The sequence below is a fragment of the Meriones unguiculatus genome, chromosome 18 (assembly GCF_030254825.1).
Source record: "Meriones unguiculatus strain TT.TT164.6M chromosome 18, Bangor_MerUng_6.1, whole genome shotgun sequence".
Lineage (NCBI taxonomy): Eukaryota > Metazoa > Chordata > Mammalia > Rodentia > Muridae > Meriones > Meriones unguiculatus.
The window spans coordinates 20,075,942-20,103,617 of NC_083365.1; the positions used below are offsets into that span (position 1 = coordinate 20,075,942).

At 41.8% G+C, this 27,676-nt stretch overlaps 1 protein-coding gene and 1 non-coding gene across 6 annotated transcripts in view; one reads left to right on the forward strand and one right to left on the reverse strand.

Moving 5' to 3' along the window:
• Positions 1-27,676, forward strand: part of Frmd5 (FERM domain containing 5) — a 250,220-nt gene that overhangs the window by 45,128 nt on the left and 177,416 nt on the right. The gene's annotated exons all lie outside the window — the stretch shown is intronic.
• LOC132649112 (U6 spliceosomal RNA) lies at positions 7,671-7,777 on the reverse strand. The gene has a single exon (XR_009587546.1). It is a non-coding gene; the product is annotated as a U6 spliceosomal RNA (small nuclear RNA).

Here is a 27,676-nt window from a genome sequence, read left to right on the forward strand (position 1 = left end):
CTTGCAAGTATATGTACCATGTGTGTGCAGGAGACCCCAGAGGCGGTAAGAGGCCATCAGATCCTCTGGAAATAGACTTATAGATGGGTATGAGCTGCCACATGGGTGCTGGGAACTGAACCTGGGTCCTGTTCAAGAGCAGCCAGTGCTCTTAGCTGCTGAGCTTCTCTCCAGCCCCATTATTAAGCTAACTCTTGCATCTGGGCTGTCCCATGTATGTTATTAGTTGGTTATGAAGAAGACTGATATGAAGGTGATTTAAGTGATGGCGAGATAGTGAGAAAGGCGAACAGAAATGGGGCTGGTAAAGAGAGGAGGGGCCAGGTCTGATGAGGACAGCAGTGACAGGAGTAAGAGCATGGGGTCAGTGTTTGCAGTTGATGGGAATGTGAAACTCAGTCTGAAGCTGAGATGGTTCTTAGTCAGTAGGCTGGTGCAATATTTTTGGAAAGGTTTGTGACAAGATCATATCACTGTGGAAGGAAGGGAAGTGGGGTGCTGTTAGTTAGCAGCCCAGATTTTATTAGGAACAATATGACACTCATTTAAATCTACCACAGTTTATAAACTGTGGTATGTCTCACGACACACATTTACAGTATTCTAAACTCTTATAGTTAAGTTTTTTTTTTTAAATAAGGTTTGACCTGAAATAATTAATTAATATTTAATGGGACAAGTTAAAATTGGGGCAAAGTAGGACTTACCATAGGGAGATTCTCTGCCTGGATTTCAGAGTCATCAGTTGGAGCCATAGTTCTTGAATTTCTCCCCTCCACCAAACATGTATGTGTGTGTGTATGTGTGTGTGTGCATATATGATTATAACTCCATGGGTGTTTTCCAAATGAAAAATAGTTTATTTCATTTTCCAAATGGAATAATAATTATCGCTTAGTGATAAGGCTGATGACATTTTAAAAGCTTTTTGTTGCTTTTATACACACCCAGGAGAAGCCATAATGCTCTGGCCTAAATGCCGTCCCTAAAGAGAGAAGAGGCGGGCACTACAGTGAATCTGAACCCACAGTGGCCAGACTGGTGGTGGGCTCTAGATCCAGTGATCACTGACACACAAAACAGGCTGTAAACACAAAGGTGAAAATTTAACACTGCCGAGAAAGAGTATGATGCTATTAGCATCTCCATATCCATTTCCTCCTTTTTTTTCTTAAGCTGTTGATTTGACCCAAGTGCCATTGTCATTGAGGAGCTAGGAGGACACTGTTTTCATGAATTTAAGCAACTCCAGAGGAAAGAGAATACACCAAAAACAAAACACTATGTCTTTCAGATGCATTGCCGTTCTTTGACACTGGCTGCGTTTCTAATGGCAGCGCTTGAGTCTGTCACTGATGAATCCTGATTTTCATGCTCACTCTCTTATGGCACTCTTATAGTCTGAGGTCATCTTTCTGTGTTTACATAGAGGAAAAGATCTTTCTGTGGTATTCCTACTTCTTTCTTTTATTTTTCTCTCTCTCTCCTTTCATTTTTCTTCCCGCCCCCTCCCCCTTGTAGGTGAATGTGAATATTTTCTCACATTGCCAGTTGTACTGTTGGTTCAAACTATGGGAGCAAATTTCGTAGTTCTGGGTATGCGTTTGTGATTGGTCTTCAGGAAGATCCGCTAACAGTGTCACCGAGAAGTGCAACCCAGTCACACCAGATTTTAGAAGTTATGTCCTTTATAATCTGTGCCATCTCTGATATATGTATTTTATTTAACACACACACACACACACACACACACACACACACACGTTTAAAGAAAAAGAAGCCACGAATTTGAGAAAAAACAGAAAGGGGTATACCTGGAAAGGATAGAGGGAAGAAAGGGAAAGGGAAATGTAATTGGATTCTAATTTCAAAAACTATATTATAATGGGACCTTTAAAGTTGTTTTTTAAGTGTGTGTGTGTATACATAGTTCTGTGCAAACTTCTGGGACTCAGTATTCTCCTTTTACAATGTGGGTGTTAGAACTGAGTTTAGGTCATCAGGTAGCAAGCAGATTTACTCACAGAGCCATCTTTTGGGCCCTGGGCTGCTTTTTACTATACATATTTATTTATCCATTTTTAAAAATTTTAGTATTAAAATTTAAATACTAAGGTACCTAAACTAAACAGAAAAATATATGTAGCAAGAGTGTACAAGTCTTATGCTTAAGAATTCAGCCTCCTGGAGTGTGTAGAGATTCGGTAGTCCTGAGTGCCTACATGATAATGGAAATTTACCAAAGATAAGAATGATTAGAAACAAAACACAACAAGAAGAATGTTCAGGGATAGGCTCCTGTGAATCTTCAACATAAAAAAAAAATCACACAGATGCCTGGAGCACAAGCAATGAAGGCACTAGCTGCTCTTCCAGAGGACCTGGGTTTTGATTGCCAGCACTCACACTGTAGCTCACAAACATCTGTAACAGCAGTTGCAGGGGATGCTGTGTCAACTTCTGGCTTTGCAGGCACCAGGTATGTACACTGTGTACATACATATACACAGGCAAAACACCCCCACATGTAAAATAAAATTGTCATCATCACTGGGCTTATTTATTTATTGAGACAGTGTCTCACTTTGTATTCTTGGCTAGCCTGAAACTCACTATAAAGACAAAGCTGGCCTCAAATTCATAGAGATCCACCTGCCTCTGCCTTCTGAGTGCTGGGATTAAAGATGTGTGCCACCATGCTTAGCTGAAATAAAAATAAAATAAAATGACAACAACAATAATAATGAAAAGAACCCACATGGGCCTAGAAATTTTGTTCAGTAACTCAAAGCACTTCTGCTCTTCCAGAGAACCTTGGCTCAGTTCTCAGCATCCATGTCCAAGACCTTATAACAGCCTGTAACTCCAGCCCCAAGGGAATACAGTGCCCTCTTTTGGCCTTTGTGGGCGCTGCACCCATGTGCACAAACACACTGACATACACACATATAATTAAAATAAAATCTTCAAACATAAAAATAACTCACAAAAAACTCAGGGAACTGATCTGAGGAGGACAAAAGAAATGATAACTTGGATTGGTTTTGAGGAAATTATTTAAACATAAGAGGTAAACTGTGTCAAACATTACAAAATCATGGGCGTGCACTCTGGTGGAGCAACCCCAAGGACAGATTTGGGTGGATGCAAAGGGAAATAAATGACAGGGCAGGGAAAACAGCAAGAGTGAGTTACATCTTTCAGAGAAGTTGGCTGTGGAAGAAGAGAGGGGGGAGGGGGAAAGGAGGTGTTTGTGTTGTGGGAAAGACCACTAGATCAGTACTGCCATGCAAAGGTTGAAATTTTAACCTGAATTCTGTCTTCCAACCAGTGATTACTGGCCCAAATCTGCTATGAATAAGAGTGAGGGTCCTTAAAGGTTAGACAGTCCAACTACCAAATCACTAAGACTTCTTCAAAAAACAAAACAAAACCCTTCTCATTCCTTCCTGTTTTCCTTCCCTCCAGACTTTTTCTCAGAGAGTTCCATAGTTTCATGTCTCTTTCACACATGGCTGCAGGCTTAAGTTGGAAAATTAAAAAAAAAAAACAAAACAAACAAAAAAAACAAAACAAAACAACAAAAAAACACCTCTCACACAAAGAACTATAAGGGCCAGAGGAACACAAAGTCCTCTAGGCTTGTGTCTCCCAGAAACAACATGGAAGCCAGACTTAGGCAGTCTCATTAACATGGCTGCCTGAACAAGACCTGAAGAAGGATGACACCAGTAGGCATGCTAACGTGGAAGGGGGAAAAGCTCATTACCCCCAAACCATAGACAAACAATCAAGGAATGCTCAGTGTGGGAGAAATAGTCTTCCCCTGGGAAAAGCACACCAGTTGGTTGTCCAATACTCAATAGTCAGCTCTAAAATCAATAATGTTATACAGACTAAGCAGTGCAAACAAATATACGTACCTTTCTAGAGAGGAAAATGAAAACGTGCAAATTGAGTGGGTAAAGGGAAAGATAGGTTGAGCTGTCTCCTCCTTTCCCTGGACAGGTGCAATCAAACTTGAGTAACGTTTGTCATGGTTGCATAAGGCTGCTTTGAGGAGCCAAGAATTCCATTCCCTTGGCTCAGGGGAGGAAGAATGTATACAAAAAAGCCACCAGTAGCGTCCCTGGAGAGGGAGGCACAAAGAAGAGTGCTTATCCTTGTCCCTGTCTTCCAAACCCGATTAGTTGCAAGGAGCTGGTTCCTTCTTCAACCTTTACCCAGGTCAGGAGAACGTGTTGTTTCGGCCACCGCATGCCCGTCCGCCATCGTTGTCCTTGGACAGTTCTTTCAAAGGAGCGCTGCAGCCGTGATCAGTGCAGGCAGGCTCTGACTGACGAAATACCTCCTGAAATCCTCTTCTTCATCCTGCCATTTCCACCAGCGCACAATTGAGGCTGGTGGAAAGGGCCGTGGGTGGGGCCTGGTGGGGCCTGGCCTACCCTCTGCAGGCACTAGCTTGAACCCCTGTGCTCCCGGCAGCTGGCCTGAGGAGAGAGGAAGACCCCGCCTGGCCGCGTCTGGCCTCCCTTTCAATCCCGCCGGTTTCCAGAGAGCCCCCACCTGCACCTCATTCAGCTGCTTTTGGAACCGCACTTAACGTCGCACGAGGTTTTTATCATAAGTGTTTTGAGCTCAGATTTTCCTCTCATCTTTTTTCAGATCTGATCTCACCTGCCTTTCTTCCTCTGAGAAATTCTAGGACTTTGTGATCTGCTTAGCACTCTTCCCTGCTTTCGCTAAAATTTGAATATGAATTATTTTCTTTGCTTCCATCTGGGACAGGGAAGGCTTAGACACTCTACCCTGCCAGCCCTAGCTTTTGTTGCCCATGTATACTGTATGTCTCTCCTCTGCATATGACTGAGTCAGAATGTTATTAAAGAGCAGAACACGTTGGCAGGGTGAGCGTATTAAGAAGTGGAGTTTGCTAAGTTGATTTTATAAGTCAGTCCTAGATTCGAAAGAACGGAATTGATTGTGACATAAATGCCTGAGTCCTGCAGATGACTACTGTTTCTGGAGATAAAACTTGATGTTGGTAACAAAATTTATTACTGGGTTATGTTCCACATAACACACTTGGATAGTTCTGCTGTATCTCTATTTGTAAGAAGACTACATCATTTGAATAGTTTGTCTTGCACTGCCGGGCTTCTGTTTTTGAATATATTTAAGCATTTTCAAATTGCATGGTAAGTTTCATGCTAAATTTAAGCTACAGACAACTTTTTCTTTGGCCAATTAACATTAGTTTATTCCATTTTAATTTTTTATTTAAAAAAATAAAAATTTCCCCAGCATTAGCCACCACCTCTGGGCTTATCTATTTACAGTTTTTTTTTCCTTCCTTCCTTCCTTCCTTCCTTCCTTCCTTCCTTCCTTCCTTCCTTCCTTCTTTTTTTGAGACAGGGTTTCTCTGTGTAGCCTGGCTGTCGTGGAACTCCCTCTGTAGACCAGGCTGGCCTGGAACTCAGAGATCTGCCTGCCTCTGCCTCCTGATTGCTGAAATTAAAGGTGTGTTCCACCACTGCCTGGCTCTATCATTTTTATTTAAGCATATGCTTATATACTATTAGGGTTCATTATGACCCTCCCAGACAGGACATATTTGCTGACGCATATGCTTCCTCATCTCCCCATCTTCCTAACTCCCTTTTACCCCTTTCTGCTTTCCTGCCATGCGTTGCCCCTCTTAACCTTCCTCAACACCTCTTCCTCCTCATTTAAATTCTTCTTGCTGGTCTCATATCTGTCTCCACACCAAGTCCCACTCATACGTGTACATATCAGCATTATAAGCTAGGATCTTGTATGAGAGAACACGTGCTCCTTTTCTCCTTCCGAGTCTGCATTTCCTCACTTGCCTTTCCAGCTTCATCCTATGGAAGTCTGGCTTTCAGTTCTTTCAGTTGAGAAACTCGCATACTGATTTTCATAAGGCTGTAGCAGGTTAGTCTCAGCAGTGAATAAAGGATTCCCCATTCCTCTTTCCTCAACAGTGCTCATTTGGTGTTCGCTCTTGATGATCGTAGTTCTGACTGGGATGAGATAGGATCTCAGATGTAGTTTTATTTGCATTTCCCTGATGGCTAAGAGTGTTAAATATCTTTTTAGATATATTTATCATTTATGTTTCTCCTTTTGAGAACTGCCTGCTCATTTCATTAGCCCATTTGTTGTCTGGCAGTTTTACTTTCTTGTTTAGTTGCTATAATTCTTGATACGTTCTAGATATTAGCCTCCTGTCTGAAGCAAAGCTGGCAAAGATTTTTTTTTTCCCCATCCTGTACATTATTACTCTGGCTGTACAATACTTTTCTTAATTTCTTTCTTAACAATTTTGTTATTGGTATATGTAAAAGCTATGATTTTTTTTTTTTAAAATGTGTTGGTTTTATATCTTTGTGACTTTACTGAAAAATGTTTACTAAGTCTAAGAGTTTTCTGGGCTGGCTCTTTGATCACCTCCCCCTGAGGCAGGAGCAGCCTTACCAGGCCACAGAGAAAGACAATGCAGCCAATCCTGATGAGACCTGATAGACTAGGGTCAGATGGAAGGGGAGGAGGACCTCCCCTATAAGTGGACTGGGGGAGTGGCATGGGTGGAGAAGAGGGAGGGACAGTGGGATTGGGAGGGGATGAGGGTGGGAGCTACAGCTGGAATACAAAACAAACTGTGATTAATAAAAAAATCTTAAAAAGACAAAAAAGAAGAGTTTTCTGGTAGAGTATATGGGGTCTCTAAGTATAGAATTGTGTCATTACAAATAGGGATATAGACTTTCCTTTTTGTCCCTTCATATTTTTTGTATGTCTTACTGCTCTGTTGGGCACTCTGTTAAGTAGGGTGGGGACAGTGAGCACCCCCTTCCTCCTGGACTTAGAGGAGACATTCTCATCTTCTCCACTCAGTAACACATTAGCTGTGTGTGTCTAGAACCTTTATTGTTTGGAGGTATTTTCCGTTGGTGTTTGGCACAGCTCTGCTGCCGTGAAGAGACACCCTGGCTAAGGCAACTCATAAAAGAAATCATTTAATGGGGGGCCTGTTTACGATTTTGGAGGGTTAATCCATGATCATCAGACCAGGAGGCAGACAGGCATGGCGCCAGAGCAGTAGCTGAAGGCTTTACATCCTGACCCGAGGGCAGAGGCACTTGGACCCGGTGTGGGCTTTGGAAACCTCAAAGTCCGCCGTCAGCGACATACTTCCTCCAACAAAGCCACTCCTAATCTTTCCCAAACAGTTTCCCTGACTCAGGACCAACTACTCACCATAGCATCTATTCCTAATATCTTCAAGACTTTTATCATGAAAGCATGTTGAACTTTGTCAAGTGCATTTTCTGTATCTATTGAGATGATCATATGACTTCTATCATTAAGGTTATTGTTTCATTCCTTTGCTTATGTTGGACTTTCTCCCTGTGATGAAGCCTACCTGGTCGTGATCTATGATCTTTTTAATGTGCCCTTGAATTCAGTTTGCAACAGTTTTGTTGAGAACTTTTATTTATTCATTCTGAATACAGTATTCTGCCTGCATGTCAGAAGAGGGCACCAGATCTCACTATAGATGGTTATGAGCCACCATGTGGTTGCTGGGATTTGAACTCAGGACCTTTGGAAGAACAGCCAGTGCTCTGAGCCATCTCTCCAGTCTCTCAAATATGGAACGCTTCATGAATTTGTGTGTCATCCTTGGGCAGGGGCCATGCTAATCTTCTCTGTATGATTCCAATTTTAGTATGTGTGCTGCTGAAGTGAGCACTTATTGAGAATATTGAGAATTTTTACATCTAAGTTCATCAAGGAAACTGGTCTGTAGTTTTCAGTTTGTTGTGATTTTACCGTGTTTTGGTATCTGGGTAATTAATATCAGCTTCATAACGGTTCTGGTGTTTTTTCCTTTTATAATTTGTGGGGCAGTTTGAGAAGTATTGGTATTAGGTCTTCCTTCAGAGTTTGATAGAATTAAGCAGTGAATCCATCTGGCCCTGGGATTTTGTTTGTGGGGAGACTTAATTATAGCTTCAGTCTCATTACTTATAATTGGTCTAAGTTATCTTCATTCAAAAATTTAAAAAATGGAAATATAATTGCTAATATTTCACAAAGATGGCACAAATTACAGCTTCCTTTGGAAAAAAAATCAGAAAGTTTAATAACTCTGGGTCTATTACTTGGTAGTAAATGGTTAGAGCGCTGTAGCGGCTGCCGCACCCAGCCTTCATCATTTCCTCGTGCCTCGAGCTGCTCTGCTTTTCTTACTGGTTTCTCTCCTGACCCCATAGCTGCCTGAGCCTCAGCATCTAAACTGTATAACCTTATCAACCTTTATTTTCAATTGCGAGTACTCTATCAGCTTTATTTTTTTAAAGGATATATGTAATTTTGTAAATATATCTTTCTATATTGATACTGTAACCTAGAGGAAGAAGAGAATCAAACCATGAGTCTAATGCATGGCCCTTGGTCAATCTGCCAAGTATTTTCTTGGTAGCTAATGCTGAAGTTAGACAGAGAGTCCATACAGCAGCCAGAAGAGATAGTGACTTTCTGTCTCGGGCCTTACAGTGTCCCCACGGAGGTCCATCAGTGTAGGTCTGCCTTTTATTTTTGCTGATCTCATTAGTAACTGTAAAGTGTCTTGATGGTTTTAAAGGAGAGGGATGCCACCTTCACCTCAGCGAGAAGAGGCGTATTTAGCTGTTTCTTAAAGGAGAACCCGCCCTCTGACCGCCATCATGCCTGTGCCCAATATCTGTCTTCCTCAGACACTGAAGAGTAACTGTTGCCAAATTCTTCTTTGTAACTTCCTCTAACTAGACGATCCACTCATGCCGTTGTCTGCATATTCTCCACTGAGATTTCAGTATCATTAAGTTGTAGCTTTAAGCAGATCATTCTTACCAAGATACCTCTTAGCAGGCATGATGCAGAGAAACCCCTATGGCCTTTTAGGTGGAAGACTTACAGAGGTAAGTTTAATGTTTATCTTTCTTAGATTTATGTTTAGTTCTGGCTTTCATACTCTGGGTGTACTTTATTCTCACGTGTTGATCAGACTGGCATTTAAGATTTCGAAGTTCCTTAAATAAAGTACACAAAAAAACATGTGATTTTTTTAACCCCAGTTAGCCCCATATGTCACTTGAAAAAGTATCACGATCGTCCAAGTTTTAACAGTAATGAAATTCCTTTTGAAAATGACTAGAATGTGGAAGTGATTTGTTTAAGGTCGCTCTAGTAAGTGGTAGAGTTGGGAACTAAAGAGGTTCACCGAATTCAGAGTCCACAGACCTAAGTTATGCCATTGCCCGAAGTCCCAGGAGTCAGGCGGAATCGGGGAGTGCCCTCGGTGGGTTGGAACTGGAGGGAGAGTGACCTAGGCACAGGTGCCTTCTTTGTGCTTCTGCTGGAAAGGCACAGGTGCCTAATTAGCCATGAATGGCACAGAATATTTCAGGAGGCCTTCTCCAGGATATAGTTGTAAGCCTTACAAATTGGATATCCTCTGGTCCCGTCTGAGGCAGCTGCAAAGAAACAAAAGTTTAAAAGAGATTTTTTTTTTTTTTAAACACAACTGTTCATGTAAGATACTCATTAATGGTACTGGTTGATGGAACCATGTCATTTTCAGAAAAAAGGCAGTGGGAATGGCAAGGTAAAGAGGGGAGCCTTTCCCGCTGGATTTTGTTTTCTTTAGTATTTCTTCAAAATATTGGAAAGATTGAATTCAAATTTTGAGTGAGTGTACAAAATACAGACACAGTTCCTCCAGTTTCGGTGAAATGATTTATTTACAAAGATATAAGACAGGAAGACTTTTGGATGAAACCACCTTTATTATTATTCCTTTACACTTAAGCAGTGAAGAACATTTTTGAGATATAAAAAATACAGAATATTTCTACAGTCAGGAAATTTTGGCCACCTTTGTATAAAGAGAAAGAAATATTCAACAAATCAGTTTTCTGGCATGTAGGTTCCCTCTTGTTGACTCCTAAAATAGCAGCTGGTGGATTTTCTCTGCCTTATGGCTGCCCTTCGCGTGGCTGAGAGTACAGACTGGTCTGCAAGTAGCAATTGTCTCTTTCTGTAAAGATCAGAAATCGGGTCTTATCATTCTGCTTTTTCAGAGGATTAAGAACAACTCTAAATGTTTTGGAATTGAAATTGAAATCTAGCTCCTCCACCTATGCCTAGTGACACTGAGATTCATAGAGGCTGAAGGAAGCCATGGTTGCCTTTGTGTAGGACATCTGTTTGGAATCATGAAAAGTACTGGTGCATTTTAGCTAAATTAATTGATATTCATTCTCTTCCTCCCTTATTTCCTCCCTCCCTCCCTTTCCCACTATGTGTGTGTGTGTGTGTGTGTGTGTGTGTGTGTTAATTAGAACTCTATTAATCTCTGTTACAGCAAAAATCACCAGGCTCTTTTCAATGGTTTAAAGCAATTTAGGATGGGAAAAGTGTTTGCTGTGAAACCTAAAATGAATATTGCATTTGTACAGCACGTGCTTTAGTTAGTAGTAATATGCAGTAATTACTGTCCTAAAACTTGACTTTGCTTTTCAAAACTATGAGAGCAGCATCTGATCTATGGTTATCTAAATCCTATTACATAAATAGACCTTTCTTCATATGGAAGAAGTGCTCTGTGGATGTTAAAATTGTCCATGACTTTTGATCCAGAAACCATCTTTCTTTGTCTTGTTTGGCCCAATAATTACATTAACAAAGGGATGCATACCCTATCCGCATCTCAGAAATGTTGGTAGTTGCTGTACTAGAAAATACTCTGAGCTTGTGTTTATATAGGCAGGAGGAAACTTGAAGATCAAGAGAAATAGATTGATTAAGCCCCCATAGAAGCAATTTATCACTGTGGAATACCTTTGGCAATTGCTGAAAATGCATGCTGGCAGGAAGTTTTTTTAATTACCAAAAACCATCAGATCGTTTGCTTGGTTCTTTTAGAGTTAGTGAAATATATGAGTGGGTAATGGAGTCTCTCCAAGAAAAAAATGAGCTAAGCATTATGCCTGGCATTGTCCTTGCTGCAGATGGAAGGCCAGATGTGCAGAGGCTGCCACCAATCATGACGCTCATATATATAGTAGCACGCGTAGACATGCATACACACGTGCTCTACATGTATATATATATATACATGTATATATGTGCGCATGAAAATTAAAATAAGAATGAAAAAGTATTTTGTAGCGTATGGGAGGACCTCAAAATTACATCCAGCTTATTCCTGGAAAAGGTATATTGAGTGGATATAATTTGAAAGTCTAAATTGTTTTTTTTCCCTTAGAAGTAACATTACAGTAGAGGTTATATGCTCGACTACGAAAGTGATACCTGACTCTTTGGACAGGTGGCTGTAGCTATAATATTTAATCATCTATTAATGGTAGAAAATGACAGCGATAGCCAAGAATTTCTCAAAGGCTGTACACTTGCACTTAGCTTCTCCCACTGTTATTTTCACTTTGCAAATGGGGATATCGAAGCCAGAGACATTTTGTCATCTGAGGGCGATCAGATGTCGAGAGAAAGAGAAAGCTACAGCGTGGCTTCATGAGAGGATTAGAGAGTGCCAGCCTCCGGAGTGTCACGGTTGGGCATATGAGGAGAAATAAAAAACATGGAGCCTAGAGAAGGGTAACAGAAGAGGTGTGTGTGCTTTTTCCCATGTTGAAAGCAAACCTGGGAAACAGTTGTCAGATGATTGTATGAGGCATTTACTGTGCTGAATAGCAGTCAACTGGAGACTTTTGGCATTGCATTTATAAAATGCATGAAGTCATGTGTTGTGGACATCACCTAAGGGTAAAAGGATGGGAAAAGATATTCCAAGCAACTGGACCAGAAGCAAGTGGTGTAGACATTTTAATATCTGACAAAATAGAGTTCAGACCAAAACTAATTAGAAGAGATAAGAAAGGACACTATGTGCTTATCAAAAGAAAAATCCACCAGGAGGATATTACAATTCTTAACATCCATTCACCTAATACAAGGGCACACAAACTGGTAAAAGGATCACTACCATGGCTTAAGTTACCTATTGACTCTCACACACTAATAACGGAGACTTTAATACCCCACTCTCACCAATAGAGAGGCCACCTAGACAAAACTAAACAAATGTTGATGCTAACTGACATTTTAAACCAAATGGACCTACAGATATTCACAGAATATTTCACCCCCAAACAAAAGACTTTACCTTCTTCACTGCACCTCATGGAATTTTTTCCCCTAGAATTTTCTGTAAAATGGCTAGCTGTTTTCGAACAGTAACCAGTTCTAACTGTGGAGCTGGGCTGGAAACCGGGAGGAGGGCTGCCAGGGAGTTAAGAGAACTGGTGATTGTTCCAAAACAGCCAGCCATTTTACAATTGACCACATACTTGACCACAAAGTAGCCATTTTACAGTTGACCACATGCTTGGACACAAAGCAGTCTCTGCAGATACAGGAAAACTGAACACCCTGCATCCTATCCGACCATCATGGATTAAAGCTGGATATCAACAACAACAGAAACAACAGGAAGCCTACAAATTCATAGAAACTGAACAACTCAGTGCTGAATGAAAAATGGGTCAAGACAGATTAAGAAAGAAATTTTAAATATCTAGAATTGAATGAGAATGAAACCAAAACATACCCAAGTTTATAGCACACAAGGAAAGTGCTTCTAAGAGTCAAGTTCATAGTACCAAGTGCCTATATTAAAAATTGGAGAGAGCTCATACCAGTAACTTAATAGCACATCAGAAAGCTCTAGAGAGAAATCATACCCAGAAGGAGTAGATGGCAGGAAATAATCAAACTAAGGACTGAAATCAGTGAAATACAAACAAACGAAACAATACAAAGAATAATTGAACTAAAGAGTTGGTTCTTTGAGAAAATCAATAAGTTTTTTTTAATCAATAAGATTTATAAATCCCTATCCAAGTTAATAAAAAGGTAGAGAGAGAATATCTAAAGTAACAAAATTAGAAATGAAAAAAGGCACCTAACAGCATACACTGAGACAAGCCAGAGACTCATAAGAACAAATTCTAAAAACCTGAACTTCATCATCCTGGAAAAGCTAAAGGAAATGTATAATTTTCTTGGTACATACCACTTACGAAGTTTAAGTCAAGGTCAGATAAGCAATTAAAACAGACCTATAATCCCTAGTGAAATAGAAGCAGTTATTAAAGTCTTCCAACCCCTAACCTCCCAAAAAAGCCCAGGGCCAGATGATTTTAAGGAAGGATTATACCAGACTTTCAAAAAACAAACAAACAAACAAAAAACCCAAAAAGTAAATTCTAATACTACTCAAATTATCCCACAAACAGAAGATTGTTCAATTTTTTATGAGTCCACAATTACCATGATACCTAAGCCACATAAAGACCCAACAAATAAAAAGAATTACAGACCAATTTCCCTTATGATCATAGATGCAAAAATTCTGAATAAAATGCTTGCAAACCAAATCTAATAACACACCAAAAAGATCATCTACTATAACTAAGTAAGCTCCCTTTCAAAGATAGAGGGATAGTTCAACATAAATAAATCACTAAATATGACCTACCATATAAAAAAACCTGATAGACAGAAGATGAAGAAAGGCCTTTGATGAATTTCAACATCTTTTATGGTAAAAGTCCTGGAGAGATTATGGATACAAGAGTCATACCTCAACATAATAAAAGCAGTTTACAGCAAGCCCATAGCCAACATCAACTTATAAGGAAAGAAACTCAAAGCAATTCCACTAAAATCAGGAAAGAGACAAGGTTGTACACTTTTCCCATATCTATTCATTATAGTGATTAAAATCTTAGCCAGAGCAATAAGGCAGCTCAAGGAGATCATGGGGATACAATAAAGCAAAGAAGTCAAAGTATCTTTATTTGCAGATATGATAGTGTACATAGTGACCCTAAAAATTCCATTGGGAAGCTCCTACAGCTGATAAACACTTTCAGCAAAGTAAATGGATAAAAAATAAATAAATGCACAAAAATCAGTTGGCCTACTATATACAAATGACAAATGAACTAAGAGAGAAATCAGGGAAACAACACTTTTCACAATAACCTCAAATAACAGAAAATATCTTGGGGTAATTCTAACCAAGCAAGTGAAAGACTTGTATGATAAAAACTTAAGACATTAAAGAAAGAAATTGAAGAAGATACTAGGACATGGAAAGATCTGCCATGCTTATTGGTTGGTAGGATTAATGCAATCCCTATCAAAATTTCAACACAATTCTTCACAGATCTCGAAAGGACAATTTTCAACTTTGTATGAGAACACAAATAACCCAAGATAGCTAAAACACTCCTAAATAAAACAAACAAACAAAACAACAACAACAAAAACAAACAAACAGAACTTCTGGAGGTATTACCACTCCCAATTTCAAGTTGTACTGCAGAGTAATAGTAATAGAAACAGGATACTATTCACACAGGAACAGAAATGTTAATTAGTGTAATAAATTGAAAACCCAGACATAAATCCACACACTTGACTTTTGATGAACAGCTGAATTTTGATAAAGAAGCCAGAAATACACACTGGGAAAAAAGGAAGCATCTTCAGCAATTGGTGGTTGTCAAATTGGATGGTTGCACATAGAAGAATCCAAATAGATCCATACTTATCATCCTGCACAAAACTCAACTCCAGTTGAATCAAAGACCTCAGCACAAGGCCAGATACTGTGAGTCTTATACAAGAGAAAGTTGAGAATAGCCTTGAACTCAGTGGTACAGGAAGACTTTCTGAAAAAGACCACCGAGATTAAAAATTAATAAATAGAACATCATGAAAATGAAAAGCTTTTGCACAGCAAAGGGCAAAAGACGTTGTCATTCATACAAAGTGTCAGCCTACAGAATGGGAAGAGTTTGTTTTTTTTTTTTTTTTTTTTTCTTCTTTTCCTAACTCCATATCTGATAGAGGGCTAATAGCCAAAAATATATAAAGAATTCAAAAGACTAGATACCAGGAAAATAAGTAACCCAATTAAAAAATGGGGTACAGATCTAAACAGAGAATTCTCAAAAGTGTAAACTCAAATGGCTGAGAAACATTCTCAATATATTCAACATCTGTAGAGAAATTTTAATTCAGAACATGGATGTCTGGCAAGAGACCACATTCAAAGACCTTCTATGTCTGTGTGATCAGGCTGGAATACAGACACGTTTAATCCCAGCACTCAGAAGGAGTGGCAGTTCAGCTCATGGAATTCAGAGGCAGTTTTACCGGAGACAGTATGAAAACAGAACAAGTTAGACACAGGAAAAGACAGAAGGAGACAGAGAACGAGAAGGAAGCAGAAGATGAGAACAGATTACTAGAGTTAGTATGAGGCCAAGGAGAGCAATTCAGGCAGAAGTGAGAGAAGCCAGTTTGAAGCAGTCAGCTAGGAGAGGCATTTGAGCCAGACAGCTGAGTTAACCCAGCCATCTGGAGTTCAGAAAGAGCTAGAAAGGGTGAGCTTACTCAAGTAAGTCTCAGAGGCTGAAAACGTTCTAGGCCTAGGTTAGATTATATGGAGACTAGAAGCTTCCAGGACTAGGCATAGTTTAGCAGACGGCTGGTAGTAAGCCTTCGAGACAACAATTACATCAGGCGAATGAAAGTTACTTTTACATCCTTAGCCATCAGGGAAATACAAATCAAAACTACTGTGAGATTTCACTTTACACCAGCCTGGATGGCTAAGATCAATAAAACAAGTGACAGATCCTGCGAGTGAAGATGTGGCGTAAGGGGAACACTTACCCGCTGCTGGTGAGCGTGCGGACTTGTACTGCCACTAAGGAAATCAGTGTGGCGGTGCCTCAGGAAGATGGGACTCGAGATCCAGCTATACCAGTCTTATAAAAGACAGAAATTGGAAACAGCCTAGATGCCCCTCAAGAGGGATAAATGGATAAAGAAGATGTGGTATGTTTATACGCTGGAATATTATTCAGCTGTTTTAAAAAATGACAGGCGGAGCAGAGGCTACCCTAGACAACCCTTGACTATTGCTGCACAGTGCGGGCAGGGTGGAAGACACGCAGAGGCCTGGGCACCATTAAGATGAGCAAAATAAGTGGAGGAGGGATGGGAGAGAAAGAGAGTCAGAATGGCGGGCGCACGATGAAGAGAGGCAGAGCTGGAGATGTTAGGGCGCTGAGGAACAGCCTGATGTGAACAGCCTGTGCTGCTGCAGACGGCCATGTCCCATGGCCCATGTTACCACCTGGTCCGGGCTACCACTGGGGGCCATGTTGATGTCAGAGGGCTGTGGAGGGCTGGGCCTGCTGTAGCACGTGGGAGAGCTAACTCCAGCCCTTGCCTAGGCAGCATGGGAGAGTAGACCCCAAGAGTGTGAGAGCGTGAGAACACGAGAGATGGCTTCACCCGTCATCGGCGGCAGCACTCACCTCACCTGGGCAGAACAGGAGAGCTGGTCCAGGTGTCATGGGTGCTGGTGAGCAGGCCCCAGGATGTGATCTGGGGAGAGCTGGCTCTGCCCCTCACCAGCCATGTGGAGGAGAGGAACATAGAGGAGTAGAGGGAGTAGAACCAGGATCTGTTATATATGAGAGAGAGAGAGAGAAAAAAAAAAACTATTTTCAATAAAAGGGAAAACATTTAAAGAAATAATTGTTGGGAGTTTAGATATTAAATGACAAAATACAGAATATAGATCTAACGGAGTATTGCTTAACTATGAAGAAAAGTGTTGTCATTTGCAGGGAAATGTTTGCCCCTGAAGATAATCAGGGAAAGCAAAATAAGGCAGTCCCAGAGAGGCGATTATTATGAGAGTTCTCCGATATGTGGAAGTGACAAAGGGAAGGAAGGAAGACAGACAGATATGAAAGGAATTATTGCAGAAGAGAAAGAGTACCAGGGGAAGGGACAAAGTATGAATGGGTCTAGACAGGGTGAAAGGGTAGATGAACATAGAGAATAATATTTAATGTGTGGGAGCATCACGGTGAGACCCACTAGTTTGTATAGTTAATATGTGCTAATAATGATGAAACATGAGATAACAAACCACAGCTCTAAGGGGTTCAGAACACCTAAAGATGGATGCCCCATGCGTAGCCCCAGCCCATGTACCTACCGAGAGATATCATATTCAGATTTCTGAAAACCAAAGATACGGTGAAAAATCTTGAAGGAGCCACTGAAAAATCGACAAAGTTGTGACTTACCGTGGGATTCTCATCAGAAACCTTGCAGGCTAGAAGATGGTGAGTGTCTTGGTTCCTTCTGTGAGTTACTTGGTTACACTATGACAGAATGTATGGCAGAATCAACAGAAGGGAGGGGAGGTTTATTTTGGGTAGCAGTGTTAGCACAGCATGGCTGGAAAGTTATAGGACGCTTACATATATTTACAACAGCCTAGGCCAATATAGCTAGGCACGCTCCCTGACTTGCTCATACCTAATGTCCCATTTATTCTATTCTTAGTTCTGCCACGTGGCTGGTTACCTCTGCTCAGACTCATAGGCCCATCTTCCTCAGAGTCAAGGGCGAATCTCGCCTCTGTCTCCCAGAATTCATCACTCTCTCTCTCTCCCTAGAACTCCCACCTCCTTATTTTTTACTTCAGCTAATAGGCCATTAGTTTTTTTTATTGGCAGATGATACTTCCACACAGACACAAGAGATTCCTTCTACGGGAGAGAACTCAGTTACTGGTGGCGGGAGTGTGTGGAGAGACTGTTCACTGCAGACGAGAAAGCAGACCGCACCATAGAAACCAGGCTCCAGGCCTGATCTCCATCTCTCACTTCTAGTGACCCGAGCCTGACTGTAAAGGCTCCACAGGCTTCCAGAGTAGCACCACCAGCTGGGGGACAAGCATGCAAAGTGTGATCCCGACGTCTCAGAGGCATCTCAGATTCACGCCCTATCAGGTGACAGTTTTAAAGTCATGAAAGAAAGGAAAAAAAGTGTCATATCCAGAATTCCAGCCATGAAAATGCTCTTCTAAAGTAAACAGGAGAGCCCCCACTCATTACGTAGGTGAAGACTACACAAGTGAAGGCCCTGCGTCTACCTGTTTGCTCCCAATGAGCATAAGCCAGGAAGGTTCCAGAGCTGCCTGTCATCCTGGTGAGTTTGACGTGCCTAGGAGTCCACATCGCTGCACACAGTACCAGTGAGGTCAATGTGTCCGTTAAGGTTCGGCTCCTAACCCCTGCATCACTCCAGGAATAAATGCACTCCACCTGGAAGCTTTAGCCTTACCCGTCTGGCCGGGGTGAGCACAGTGTTCAGCCCCTCCACATTCCCTGATGCGGGGAGTGAAGTGTCCCATCCATGAGAGTCCTATGAGCTGGCATGCATGGCGTGAGGTCAGCGTGTCCACCAAAGCTCTAGAACCCTGCCCTTACCCTTCCAGGTGAACACAGCGACCTAGTGCGAACAGTGCAAGCACCGACTCTGAAAGGATAAGGAAAGTAAGAAACAACCAGCTCCCCAGCTCCAGATGTACAAGTCCCAGTGCGAAACCACGACAACACGAGAATCAAAGCAAAGCTTCCAAACTTATAGTCCTAGATCAGTTGGGTATGAGGACACGCCTTTAATCCTAGCACTCGGGAGGTAAGAGCAGGCCTGGCCTACACAGTGACTTCCAGGAGAGCCAGGGCTCCATAGACCTTGTCTCAGAATGGTTAGTCTTATAGTAACAGCGTAAGAACTATTCTCCTGGGGAGACATGTACAAAGTATACCTCTTCCCTATAAGCCCCAATGGCAAACACAGGTTCACCATGGGTTTGGGCTTACTCACAGAGCACAGGTGACCCCGAGTTAGCAGCACAGGGATAGCAGGGTCAGCGGGGTCATGTAAAACCAAGGAGAGTTCAGAAGGAGCAACAGTGGTATTATGATGAGACGGGCAGCTGAAGGTGTGCTGTCTAAGGGGTGGAGCATCTGTAGGGGGAATTAGGGCATTGCTGTCATTCCTCATGAAGTGTGTGTGTGTGTGTGTGCACATGCATGCCTCATAACTGTAGTAGCAGTTGGATTGCTCTTACTAAAGGTCGTAAGATGTGTAAGTGAGGCCGAGCCGCCAGGAGGTAGGGTTTCTGTTAAGGGATCCCAGGGTGGTAGCTGTCTTCTTTGAGAGATGAAGTGGCTGCTGGATGAGTGGAGTCAGCCGCGTGCGTGTGGAGACATCCTGAGAATGGTTGAAAGGCTAAAGTAATTATCGCAGTCTCTAAGTAGCTCCTAACGTATTGACAAACTGCTGTGGAGGTTGCCTGGCCACTGCCGTGTGTCGTAAGAAGCCCATTGAGGCTGAGATAGATGCACAGAAAGAGCTTGTTTGTGTAAAGGCAGAATTACAATGAAAAAGGGATGTCTAGCATCCTGTATATTAACCCCCAAATTGGCAGAGAATTTTGATAAAAGGGAGAATAAGATAAAGGTGTTGGCTTGCCCCTTCTCATGGCAGGGGACCAAGGGGTAAAGAGAACATGAATCAGATCCATATTAATGAGGCCTTTCTGGAACACCCCAAAACTAGAACTCATGAAAGAAGTTGGATAGTGAAGAGGAACAGAGATAAAAATGACAGAAGACACCCCTCAGGTCAGACCTTTAATACAGAGAACCAGGAAACCCATGAGTCAGCATGTAGGTGGACCTTAACAGTGATCCATTGGAGAGTCCATGGCAGTCAGAGAACATTCAGTCTCTGAACTACCTGAATTGGGGAAAGCCTTTAAACAATGAAAGAACCTCTCACAGCCTTATCCATACGGCTGTGGGAGATACAGAATCAGTCTGAGTGCTGCAGAAGCAGGAAAACTAAGTAAAAAAACTGCCCATTCCTCCTTAGGACAAAAGCTAAACAGCCCAAGGAAATATGGAAGAAGAGTGGCTTCTATGGGTTGTTAAAGTCACCTGGTTATTGCCTTCGAAGGTCTCCATGAAGAATGGACAGGCCCTGTCGAGAGAATGAGATACAAGAAGCGTATGGCCCACACATCTGGCCTGGGTCATTTATGTCCACCATAGACTAAAGGAAGACCTTAATTTAGCAGGGACCCCAAGACGATGAAGCATCAGGGGCTTTTCTCAGCCCTTTTCTGGGGCAGGATCATTATGAGGCAGGAAGAGCTCTGTTGGATCTAAGTGTCTTTGACCAGCGTATAAGTCAGGGCTCTAGAGTGGTAAAGAAAGCTGGAGGAGATAAGAGAAAGGGCTGTCTGGGTTATTCGAACACAGATGTGGCAAGATTTGTATGATGCCCCAGTTTCTAAGAACTTTGACAGAAAGCCAGATGCTGTGCTGATGTGTTTCTGGAAGGCCTTGGAAACCTAATACTAGTTTACAGAAGCAGCAGTGATGAAACAGTGCCGGTGAAGAGTCAGCCTGTCCCCAGGGAGAGTAGTCATCTCCTCCCTCTACTCTTGGAGGAAGTAGTGTATCTTTCTTATCTGAAAAAAAAAAATGTTGGTGTATGAACTGTTTGCCCAACCAGAACCTCCCTTGGCAGCCAGGTGTGGTGGAATGAGGCGACAGCTGAAACTACAGCCGCAGTACAAATCCAGGACCTCTCAGAACCAGGAAATCAATTTGATCATCAGATGCGGAAGGGAAGAACAGGACATCATCCTCCTTGGCTATTGTAGTAGATAGTTTTTTTGAAACTTGACACAAACTGCAGTCATCTAAGAGAAGGGAACCCCCATTGAAAAAATGCTCCCATAAGACTGGGCTGTGGAGCTTGCTTACGGTTTCAGAGGCTTATTCCATTGTCATCGTAGTGGGGAAAGGGTCACTACGCAGGCAGACATGGTGCTGGAGAAGTAGCTGAGAGTTCTGCATCTGTATCTGCAGGCAGCAGGGAGAGAAAGACGCTGGGCATAGCTTGGGCCTCTGAAAACCCCAAAGCCCACCCCCCAGTGACACACTTCCTCCAAGAAGGCCACACCTACTCCAACAAGGCCACACCTCCTAATCCCTCTCAAGCACTGCCACTCCATGATAACTAATTATTCAAATATATGAGCCTATGGGAGCCATCCTTATTCAACCACCACAAGTTGAAGGAGAATAGTTAGACATCTTTGTTACTTCCTCCAAATCTCAGGGAACATGGCAGAAGAGGGGAGCGGAAGAAATTAGGATTATCCTGGTCCATGATGTTAGGAATTGCAGGGCAGTGGATTAGGAAGCAAAGAACTCTATTTGGAACCAGAAGGGGGGGGTCAATTTCAGGACCCTCCTCCAGTGACCCATTTCTTTCAGCAATGCCCCATGCCCCCCCCCAACTCTGCCAGCAGCTGAAAACCAGGTGCAAAGCACATGAGCCTATGGTGACTACATTTCAACCAACATTCCTGACAGGGCTTTAGTAGTTTTGTAGTACATACTGTATCAATATGATTATTAATTATTGACTTTACTGAGACATATTATTGATTAGGGACTAAGCTATATGCTCTATCTTTGGCATCAATAAACTTCAAAGCAAATAAATGATAGGATAGGGTTTTGTTGTTTTGTTTTACAGGCTAAACACAATTTCTTTTGCCTTGTTCTTTGTTTTTTACACTGCTTAAATAGAAAAAAATTCTGAGCTTGAGGACTGTATAACAACCATCTACTGGATGGATTTGGTTTGGGCTTATATTTTGACCTCAGTACACGTAACTACTTAGTAAAATCCAAACCGATTGGATTTCCTTGGATATTTTGTGGGAAGGGCCAAGTAGACCTTAAAATGAGAATTACCTATCATATTTCCATGACTTTTGTTCCTGTAAAAAAAAAATGACATAAAATTAGCGAAATAATTTAAACCCTCTCTATTTCTACCATCTCAGCACAGTAGTCAAATCCAAATTACTGTCCAGCCCTGGCTTTCATGAAGCATATTTTCAGGGCATTAATTTTAAATGTATTTCTAGCATATAAAAATAGCTTCAGTGTTCCTATTTTAAAATCTCATTAACATTTTTATATTCTAATTGAGTGTTGAAAAATGTATCGTCTGAATTCAGTCACAGCTTTATCAAAACTGCCTTTTCTTATCTCTGTCTCTAAACCACGTCACATTGTGCAGCATTTTCTGCCAGTGATGGCAAAGCCAGAAGGAATGCAAATCCAGATGAGGAAGGAGAGGTCACAGGAAGGGTGGTTGTGGGAAAAGATGTGTGGGTGGGGGATGGGGAAGCAAGGGAGTTTGTCAGTGGGCAGCATTTCATACCAAAGGCCAATTTCTGTGTAAGGTTTGGTTTAGACGTTTGGCCTTTCTACCATTCTTGGTTTTCATTTTTAGGTGTGTATACGTCTTCTCAAGGCTGTGTGTATAGGTGTACCAGTGCATCGCCACAGTGGCATATGAGGGTCAGAGGGTGACTTTCAGGAGTTGGCTCTCTCCAACTTAGGTCATCAGGCCTGGCAGCAAGCGCTCTGCTCACTTTGCCACCCACCTGCCCTCATTTCTTGGTCTTGGTTTTGTTTGAGCAAAATTACTTTTGGCTTCTTTATTATTTTCTCAGGATTAGTAGGATTTCTCTCTCTCTCTCTCTCTCTCTCTCTCTCTCTCTCTCTTTTCTTTGCCTCTTTATTTTGCATTCCTTCGTCTTTGCAATCATTGCCTCTTTATACCTAGCAGCCTTCCCTAGCTTTGACTAAACTTACCTCTCTTCCCCGCTTAGATCTTTTCACTTGCCCATCAGCTACACAAATGTGTTAACTTTGCCTGTGAGTACAAAAATGCATTTAGCAATTTAAGAAAAAACAAAAACCCAACAAGTTCCCAAGTCCTATCGTGTGGTGGACTGGGGTCCTTGCGGACTCCTGAGATGTGTTCAGCTCCTGGAAATTGTGGTCATTTTTTTGTAAAAGGCTGGGAGTTATTCATGCTGCTTATTTTTCTTAGGGCTTAGCGTGCGGCTTTCTGACTTTAACATTCTAAAGGCAAATACTGTAAACAACCTTCACATGCAATCCACACATGAAACATTTAACCAGTTAGTGCATATGTCCATGTTCGTGTGTGTGAATGAGGAGAAAACTTCCGGGAGGCCTTTTGTTTTGTTTTGTTTTGTCCACCGTGTTTCTGCCACTCTGCATACTGCAGGCCAGCTGGCCCTCAGGCTTCTGTATGATTCTAAAGTCTCTGCCTCCCATCTCACATAAGGAATGCTAGGATTACAGACAGCAGGCAGCTTTTATTAAAGCCCGGGGTTCTGGGATTCAAACTCAGCTTGTCAGGCATGCATGGTGGGTGCCTTTACCTGCTGAGCCACCTCACTCGTCTGTAACAGAAATTGCTGAAGTCTTTGCTGTGAGGGCTTCTGAGACCAAAATGTTCGAGGATGGCTGATGTGTCTATCAGGAAACAAAAAGTATTTTATTGAGGATCTGTGTACTCTCAGCCACGGTGATGGTGACAGAACCTCCCCTCACAGTTTTCAAGGGAAGGCATACTCCTTTAAGTATCTGAAGTCATTGCAGAGACATCACGGGTCATGGGATCTCGAGAGAAAAAATACACAACTGGTTGTGACCATGGTGCTTGTGAGAGGGATGAGTGAGGGGCTGGAGCCACGTTCACTAAGCTGTCACAAGGAGACAGCCTGTGAAGACCAGGATGAGCTGGCCAGGTGACCCACCTTGGTGAGAGGCATTCTGGAAGTGGAAAGCAAGGCATGGAGGCAAAGAGAGCTGCGTGCCCCAGAAGTGGAGGGAATCTGCTTCTGCCGGCAGGTGGGGTTTGGATGTTGTTTTGTTTTTAATTAATTTATTTTTTATTAATTACAGTTTATTTACTTTGTATCCCAGCTGTAGCCCCCTCCCTCAGCCCCTCCCACTCTCACCCTTTCTCACTCTTCTCCTCCTATAACCCTCCACCAACCCACAGATAGGGGAGGGCTAGGCTCTATCTGAGCCTAGCCTATCAGGTTTCTGGATGCTGTTCTTAAAGGGAGAGCATAAATTTTATTGCTTCTGTATATGAAGAACCCAGGTTCTTTGGAAAAGGAGCGAGTGCTCTTTACTGCAGAGCCGTCTCTTTAGCCCCCCCTGAGCTGTGCATTTTAATGAGTCAAAGTTTCTGTTGTGACTTATGTCTCAGTAGAGCTGTGGGTTTTTGGGAAATCCCATAATTGTAAGATCGTATGATATGCTTTATATACGTCACATGAGCGTGAGTCTCTGACTTACATACAATAGCAGATCTCTCGTGTTAGCATTTGTTGATGGCCTCTTAATAGACTTCTGTGAGGACCTTGTCCCCCACTCCAAACTTCTAGCTCAGGTCATGAAGCACATGTGTAGATTAGGTCAAAGCCCTTTTCTTGGTCATAGGTTGTATGCTAAGATTTCTGAAGTGAATGCTTGGAAAATAAGCTTGTTCCATTTTGTGACAGGACCTTGACTTTTTACCATTGACATCACTATACTCTCCACTTTGTGTTAGTAACATGTGGAATTGTATTTTTGCTTTACAACTAAAAGATTAATTATTTTTGTTTGTTTTTAAGATTTATTTATTTATTATGTAGACAATGTTCTGTCTGCATGTACACCTGCAGGCCAGAAGAGGGCATCAGATCTCATTATAGATGGCTGTGAGCCACCATGTGGTTGCTGGGAATTGAACTCAGGACCTTTGGAAGAGCAGACAGTACTCTTAACCTTTGAGCCATCTCTCCAGCCCCCAAGATTAATTATTTTAATGTGTACATATAAGTATTACCTTCTTTTATGCTCCTAACAGGCTCTGTGATACCATGAAATACATAGATGAAAGAAACAAACTTTTTACATAGTTATGTTACTCTTGATTAAGAAACATTTTTGCAAGTTAGAGATCTCCTTAGGAAGACACTTAACTTCATTTTTCTTTCATTCTTTTTTTTTTTTTTTTCAAGGCAAGATTTCTCTGTGTAGCCTTGGCTGTCCTGGACATGCCCTTTGTAGATCAGGCTGGCCTAGAACTCAAGAGATCTGCCTGCCTCTATCTCCCTGAGTGCTAGGATTAAAGGGATGTGCCACTGCAGCCGGCTTTAACTTTATTTTTCTGTGAAACTAAATGTAACACATTTTTTTTTTCCCCAAACCATAGCACTAAGCTTAATAGCAACAGCTTGGTAAATACTCACCATCCATTTAGTTCTAATGGGTGGTAATGATTACGGGTTCTCTTGTTAAAGCTAATGAATGTAAAAAATGTTTTCATATTTGGAAAGGCTGAACTGAAAATGGCTAGAACTAAAAGCATATACAGAAGAGAGGAGGGATAGCTCGAGATGAACAGCAGCAAGACAAAGGCTCATTTCTCCATTCAGTTATGAGTGACACAGCATGACACCAAATCTGCACGTTTTGGCAGATTCAAATCTGACTGACAGGTCCTTGCAGCCGGCTCAATAGCATCCAGAAATTTTGCTTTCTAGACTTTTGGAACTATTTTGATAAGATCTTCACTACTTGGATATTTATCAGTGTTATTGATATTATTTATAATCATCCCAAGGTGGAAACAAATGTCTTTTGGTAAATAAGCAAATAAAATGGTGGTAAACTCAAAATTATGTAATATTTTTCATTAATTAAAAGAAATATATGTAGTAACACCAATGAGCTTTAAGCATTGGGTTAAATAAAATAGATCAGTACAAACAACTAGGTATTATGTTATTCTAGTTATATGAAACATCTAGTAAGCAAATCCATGTGACAGTAAGTTAGTGATTGTCTAGAGCTGAAGGCAGTTTGGGAGATAGAGAAAGATATCTAATGCCTGGGGAAATTCATTCAGAGATAGTGAAAATTAACTGTGGCAGAGTTTAACATATATGCATATATGTGTATATATGTACATTAAAAACTGTTTAACCCTTTAAATGGGTAAACTTTAAATGGCTTGTGAGTTATGTATCACTAGAGCCATTTGATCTATTTATATTACCAGAGGCAGTAATAGCCTGCATATTGAAAGTTAGAAAATGAATGTAGTGAGGAAAGAAAAAGGGCCAAGGATGTATTTTATAATGTATGTCTAAATGAAAGCATCCCGTGAATCTGAATCGTAATTTGAGTGCAATGCGTATCTTCCTCAGAACATAAGAGTCTCCTCTGTCATCTGCCATTTTTATTGCTGTCGTTCCTGTCACTCCCTTTTTGGAGAATTTGGACTTGGGCAGACCTCCTTCAGTGCTGACCTGAGAAAGTCTTGGAGTCCAGCCCTGTGGTAGCTGTTGAGTCCAGAGACACCCACGCTGGCCAGTTCCCAAGGCTGTTCTCATATGATCAGCTGGCCTGAGGACAGCACATGCAATGTGTCCGCTACTCAGAGGTCATTCTTCCTCATTGGCCATGCGCATCTCCCCTTAGCTGTCTGTCTTCCCCTAGAAAGGAAATTTCCCAACCTTCACAGCTGGATTCCTTCTTCCCTGGCACCAACGGCCAGGCTTAAAAGTGTAGGTGAGACTGTTTTGTTCCACAGACACCTGCTTTTATCCACTCCTCTTTTCATTCTTGTTAGGCCTTCAGGACTCAGAGCAGGAAGGAACAGCTGGTTTTTCTGCTCGCTCAGTGGCCACATATAACAGTGAGGACTACAGCCTGTTTCTTTGTTCTGCTGCTTGTTTAAGGAACCCCCCAAGGAGTCAGTGAAACTTGAGGTGAAATGTTGGTTAGTGGGGTAGATGGTGGATGGACTGGGAAACCTTTTAAGTTAAGTTTCTCTTCTGTAGGCCAGAATGAATGTCTCTGGGGAGCTCTTGAAAAGACCCCTATCTACAGAAAAACAAACACACGACATTTAATTCCAGCTCAGGTTAATTGCGTTTCCTCTTTTCCTATTAAAAATAGTATGTTTAGGAGAGCTTCATTTCTCTTACCCTATTTCTTCATGGCTGCTTTACTTCCTCTAATTTCATTTTCATATCTTGGCAGGAGTGTTTATCTGAAATATATTCTTAAAGACTGAAGACCTTCATGCCAGAACCTGCATTCATTCTGGGTTTTTTGCTTTTGTCTGTTTGTTTTTAGTTTCTGTGATAACATTCATGACAACCCCTTCCTTCTCAAAACTCTCATTCTGTTGGACTTGAACTCTGCTAGTATAGGATTTGCCTGCAGCCTCACCTCGTCCCTTACCATTGGAGCATCTCTGTTCTTGCATTGAAGTGTGGCATCTTCCCAAACTCTAACTGTTCTTACAAGGCCCCACAGGCCAGGGCAGGACCAGTTCACCTTGTTTGTGGTTAGACCTTGTGGTCCAGGGAGGTGAATGTACCCAAGAGATTCAGTTCAGTCACTGCAAAGATTCAGTAATGGTGCTTTTGAGTGTGGTAAGGTGATGGTCATAAAAATCAGTTATGACTGATTCTTTTATCCGTGTTTTGAGACAGGGTCTTACAAAGCTTTGGCTGGCCTGAAACTTACCATGTAGACCAGGCTGGAACTGGTAGACCATCTCTGGAACTCACAGAGATCCCCCTTACTCTGCCTCTTAGGGCTGGGACTAAAGGAATATGCCACCACACCTAGCAGATTTGACTCACCACCAGTGACCCAAGGGTTTTCAGTCACACATTTTCTTAAGCCAGAGCTTCTAGACTTTAGAGAGCTCAGAA